Below are 6267 nucleotides of genomic sequence, written 5' to 3' on the forward strand. Positions count from 1 at the left end.
GGAGCGGGGGCGAGTTTCCTCGTAGCCGGCGCCTGAGGGACTGACTGACTCAGACTGCCGCCGACCTTCACAGGGGATGAAGCTGAGACCTCGCCCCAGCCTGCGAGGCTTTGTAAACCTACTTCGGTTACGGAAGGACGCGTGTCAACGCGCCCACGCTGTGCTGTGTTTGTCAAAGTGATCTCTGAAACACTCGCATCAAATCCACTTGAGGAGGTTGTCGGAAAGGCAGATCGCTGGGCCTTGCAGCAGGATGCCTCTTGATGCCCTGTGTTCCTCTCATCATTACATTTTGAAAATAGGCGGGATACAGGAAAGCCGAGAAGAACTTGGGCAGGGGCTTAGTTCTGCTGGAATCTAAATTCTCAGCGTTTGGTGTTGCCGGGACCTGGACCAACAGAGCTGACACAAATTACTGAGACAGCACCTCAGAAGTTCTGTGCTTGTTGATATCCCAAAGATTGAGGAAGCAGAGACTCAAGCAATCTTGTTAATTGGGCGCATTGAGTCATGGCCAATTAACTATGGGTTAATCTGCCTTGCGAAGCAAATGTGGCTTTGTATTTACATCGCTCCAGGTGCATACTCTCCTTCTGTGTACATACTGAAATCAGCAGATGAGTTTTACATAGATTATTGCTCAGAATCTTTGCCTGACCCCCTAAATCATGAATTCAAACAATACCTTGGTTTCTTCATTCAGATTATCTGGTTTATCTGCCCATTAGGAAAAAGGAGTGCATCTTTCCCATCAAAGATACTATTACATTGCTCTCAATAAATCCATCATCTTCTTTACTCTCTCTTCGGTTAAGTGTCTCTAGTTCAGAGAGGTATGCTTCTAAAGGTTAGCCAAGAAAATTATGTAAAATCAAGAATAGATTTCAAGTTGAATGCTGAACATTTTTGGATGTTCTATGCAGGAAAGTATCTTCAGAGCAACATGTTCTTTTTCAAATGGGGTAGAATGTCAATGCCTGAATATAGTCAGTGATATTTATAGTTTTTTTTAAAGACTTCATATCTACCCTCTTTTTAAACCCTTACATTGAGGTACCCATAATATTTTTCTTTTTTGAAAGAGATTTTTGCTATGGGGTGTATACTCTCACAAGAGAGACAGAAAGTGAGAAATCACCCCTCAAGGGGACAGTCATGCTGCAATCCCTTCTCCATTCTCCTCTCAGGATTTTGGGCATGAGTGCACATGCACTTGGCTTGAGTGTTCTTTAAGCTGCCAGGTCCAGAACTAGAACCATAGTCAACTACATGAGAGTCTATCTAGCAACATAACCATTATGCCATCTGCTGGTCCTGGTACCCATAATATTTCTAGGTTCATTCAGCGAGCATTTGTGCCAGGTGCATCTTACTAATTTTCCTTAATATATATACTTAATGGGCCAACTGTGTTGCCTGATGGTGAAGGGAGCTGGGTCTCATATTATCTGTGAGGCTCAAATCCTGGTCTTAGTAGCTTGAAAAACATCCTGGGTGCATAAACATGTATGCCCCAAATTCTGATAGGGTAGAGAAATGGAGGAGATGAAATTGATGTCTGATCACATCACACTGGGGAGTGCTTTCTCCTCTCTTCTTGTTTCCCTTGTGTGAGCACACATGCCCCCAACAAAGTGTGTGTGTAGTTCTTAGAAGGTACCACATTTTCCCAAGGCATTTTTTTCTTCCTAATGAAGCAGTCTTTAGAGACTCTGTTCTGACTACTTATTTAGTAGTCTATGGCACACATTATTGTACACTAAAGTTGCCCCTAGTTGATTTTATTTTCCTCCTAATTCCTCATCTCTCTTTTTCATACTGTTTTGTATTCCTATGTAAACTAGCTCCAGTCCTTTTGTTTTCATGCCAACATGTCAATAATAAAAGCAGTGTCTCCATGTTTTTGGCTAGGAAAAAGTCATATATAGTATTAAATACAAAGAGTATGTAAGCTTTGGATCCAGACTCCAATCTGCCCCTCATTATGTGTGCACTGAATATTAAAGTGAATTACTTTCACAGGTGATAAATATATCAAAGATCATATCATAACTTTTAATAAAAATTCACTCATTTTAAATAAGTGTCTCATTTTTAGAGCAGTGAGCAGCCTTTGGAACGTTTTAATAAGGAGAGAAGCCTTACTTATCTTTTTATGTCAGACCATTTCTTAATTCTTTAGGCAGTCTATAACATGGCTGTCTTTTGAGATAAGCACTCACTTGGGCCTCTCGGTTAATACAGAGGAGTTTGTATGTTACAAAACTTGTGTTTCCAGAGATCATGAGTGAATCACCTTCCCTCATAAAAGGTTTTGGCATGTATTCATCAGCAATGTATTTGGCAAATCTGGTACTCTACAAGAGATAGAAAGCAAAATGGTTGCTGTTTCTTGAAGAGGTGGGAGAGGATGGAACCAAGAGTAGAAATACAAAGAAGAGGAGATATTAGCTTCTCAGGAAAGATTGGAAAGATGGTAGGCATGTGGATAAATTTGTAGGCCTGGCAGGAGGATGTTCAGGGAATTCAAACTTGATGGCCTGAGTATCCTCAGTGATATAGGAAACAATATCAAAGAGATATAGAAATAAGGATCAGAACCAGCAGATGGCATAATGGTTATTTTGCTAGACTCCCATGTAGTCGACCATGGTTTGAGTCCCAGACGAAGTAGCTTAAAATTAATGCCAGGAATTTGTGCAAGTGTTCCCTAAGTCCCAAGAGAAGAATGGAGAAGGGATTGCAGCGTGGCCATCCCCCTATGGGGTGATTTCTCACTTTCTGCCTCTCTGTCTCCCTGGTGAGTGCATGTGTCCTATAGCAAAGATCTCTCTCTTGAAAAGAAGAGGGAGGATGGGAACCAGCAGTTAGCATAATGGCTATGTCGCTGGACTCCCACGTAGTCGACTGCGGTTCGTGTCCCGGACCCGGTGGCTTAAAACTCATGCCGGGCGCGTGTGCATGCGTGCCCAAGATCCCGAGAGGAGAATGGAGGAGAAGGGATTGCGGCATGACCATCCCCCCTGGGGGGTGATTTCTCGCTTTCTGTCTCTATGTCTCTCTCTGTCTGTCTGGCAAGCGCACGCACCCTACAGTGAAAATCTCTCCAAAAAAAAAAGAAGAGGGAGGAGGAGGAGGAGCAGGAGAAGAAGAAGAAGAAATGGGGTTTAAGTCTTGGAACATGGAAATGTCTTGGATTTGGATTTGGGACTGAGAGAAGTGGGAAAGTAAAAGGAAAGGATTTATAACTAAGAGGAAGGGAAAAAATAGGTCAACTATGAGGGCCTGACTGAAAATGCAAGACTTGAATTGTTAGTGGTTGTAAAATTTTATCCAGAAGTAAACATTATCTGTTGTGTTTTTTAGGAAAAAATATTTATTTAACTTGATTGTTCTACATTATTCTAATGTATCTTAAATAAAATTTATGTTTTAATCAGCCCACTAAATTAAAAATCATATTTTTGCCAATTATTCATAGCACTTAAAAAATAGTCATTCAGCTCTTAAGATTGCGTAGTGACGTGTGTAGTATTAGCTATCTAGTGTGCTTTAAAAAAGGTTATTAAAGAAAATGGTTTTCTGGTGAAGAAACAATGAAAGGCTAAGTTCTGTAGAGGGAAATCTAGGCTCTCTCTATAAGCGTATATGGTATTGATTAAGAACACGGTCTTTGAAGGCTAAGTTCTGTAGAGGGAAATCTAGGCTCTCTCTATAGGCATATATGATATTGATTAAGAACATGGTCTTTGAAGTTAAATTTTCTGGTTTTAAAATTACAGCTTCATCATTTAACATCTGTGAAATATTGAGAAAATTAAACTAAAAATTTTGACTCTCTTTTCTCATCTCTAAAGTAGGTACAATAATACTTAACCCTGGGATTATTGAGAGGATTCAATGATACAGTTTATATAAAGACTTTATATAGTTTCTGGCCCCAAATAAACATTAGTTACTATTACAAAGCAGAATTAAAATGTTTCTTATTATTGCCTTTCCCTCAATCAGGTGAACTTGCAAATGGTCAGTTTTTCAAAGAAATTGATTATCTCATAACTACATTAACCAACTGACTTTGTGCCAACGCCAAAAAAGTTTTAGTTCTACTATATTACTACCCTGATTTGTTGCATCTTTCATCTTTTAACAGTTGCCGGTTGTTTATTTAGTGCTTATTTACTTTCTGTTACAGTAGAAGAAATGAACAGATGTATGGATGGACTGGAGTGATCTATGCTTCAACAGTAGTCCTTTCAAGCTTATTTGACTATAGAGGCTGCTGTTTATATTCTCTATTATGCCCTATCAAAGGAGTTACTTGCAGTGACAAAGTTTCTCTTCTCATATCCTAACACATCGTAGGACTTTAGTGTTGATAATTCTTCCTTTTTATCAAGTTTTGATTCGAAACCCACAGAATTATTTGAGAAACCAGATGCAAAATTATGGTAGGTTTAAATTACCAATACTCTTTTTGGGTTTTTTTTTTTGAGAAGAATGGAGAAGGGATTGCAGCGTGGCCATCCCCCTATGGGGTGATTTCTCACTTTCTGCCTCTCTGTCTCCCTGGTGAGTGCATGTGTCCTATAGCAAAGATCTCTCTCTTGAAAAGAAGAGGGAGGATGGGAACCAGCAGTTAGCATAATGGCTATGTCGCTGGACTCCCACGTAGTCGACTGCGGTTCGTGTCCCGGACCCGGTGGCTTAAAACTCATGCCGGGCACGTGTGCATGCGTGCCCAAGATCCCGAGAGGAGAATGGAGGAGAAGGGATTGCGGCATGACCATCCCCCCTGGGGGGTGATTTCTCGCTTTCTGTCTCTATGTCTCTCTCTGTCTGTCTGGCAAGCGCACGCACCCTACAGTGAAAATCTCTCCAAAAAAAAAAGAAGAGGGAGGAGGAGGAGGAGCAGGAGAAGAAGAAGAAGAAATGGGGTTTAAGTCTTGGAACATGGAAATGTCTTGGATTTGGATTTGGGACTGAGAGAAGTGGGAAAGTAAAAGGAAAGGATTTATAACTAAGAGGAAGGGAAAAAATAGGTCAACTATGAGGGCCTGACTGAAAATGCAAGACTTGAATTGTTAGTGGTTGTAAAATTTTATCCAGAAGTAAACATTATCTGTTGTGTTTTTTAGGAAAAAATATTTATTTAACTTGATTGTTCTACATTATTCTAATGTATCTTAAATAAAATTTATGTTTTAATCAGCCCACTAAATTAAAAATCATATTTTTGCCAATTATTCATAGCACTTAAAAAATAGTCATTCAGCTCTTAAGATTGCGTAGTGACGTGTGTAGTATTAGCTATCTAGTGTGCTTTAAAAAAGGTTATTAAAGAAAATGGTTTTCTGGTGAAGAAACAATGAAAGGCTAAGTTCTGTAGAGGGAAATCTAGGCTCTCTCTATAAGCGTATATGGTATTGATTAAGAACACGGTCTTTGAAGGCTAAGTTCTGTAGAGGGAAATCTAGGCTCTCTCTATAGGCATATATGATATTGATTAAGAACATGGTCTTTGAAGTTAAATTTTCTGGTTTTAAAATTACAGCTTCATCATTTAACATCTGTGAAATATTGAGAAAATTAAACTAAAAATTTTGACTCTCTTTTCTCATCTCTAAAGTAGGTACAATAATACTTAACCCTGGGATTATTGAGAGGATTCAATGATACAGTTTATATAAAGACTTTATATAGTTTCTGGCCCCAAATAAACATTAGTTACTATTACAAAGCAGAATTAAAATGTTTCTTATTATTGCCTTTCCCTCAATCAGGTGAACTTGCAAATGGTCAGTTTTTCAAAGAAATTGATTATCTCATAACTACATTAACCAACTGACTTTGTGCCAACGCCAAAAAAGTTTTAGTTCTACTATATTACTACCCTGATTTGTTGCATCTTTCATCTTTTAACAGTTGCCGGTTGTTTATTTAGTGCTTATTTACTTTCTGTTACAGTAGAAGAAATGAACAGATGTATGGATGGACTGGAGTGATCTATGCTTCAACAGTAGTCCTTTCAAGCTTATTTGACTATAGAGGCTGCTGTTTATATTCTCTATTATGCCCTATCAAAGGAGTTACTTGCAGTGACAAAGTTTCTCTTCTCATATCCTAACACATCGTAGGACTTTAGTGTTGATAATTCTTCCTTTTTATCAAGTTTTGATTCGAAACCCACAGAATTATTTGAGAAACCAGATGCAAAATTATGGTAGGTTTAAATTACCAATACTCTTTTTGGTTTTTTTTTTTTTT

The 6267-nt window shown here is 38.7% G+C and overlaps 1 long non-coding RNA gene across 1 annotated transcript in view; it reads left to right on the forward strand.

The window, feature by feature from the left end:
- Positions 1–14: 14 nt before the first annotated feature.
- Positions 15–6267, forward strand: part of LOC102485049 (uncharacterized) — a 75422-nt gene continuing 69169 nt past the window's right edge. Inside the window, exon 1 of the long non-coding RNA XR_337590.3 lies at positions 15–578. This is a non-coding gene — a long non-coding RNA (uncharacterized LOC102485049). The remainder of the gene's footprint in view (positions 579–6267) is intronic.

The sequence above is a fragment of the Tupaia chinensis genome, unplaced genomic scaffold (genome assembly GCF_000334495.1).
Source record: "Tupaia chinensis unplaced genomic scaffold, TupChi_1.0 Scaffold147458_1, whole genome shotgun sequence".
NCBI lineage: Eukaryota > Metazoa > Chordata > Mammalia > Scandentia > Tupaiidae > Tupaia > Tupaia belangeri.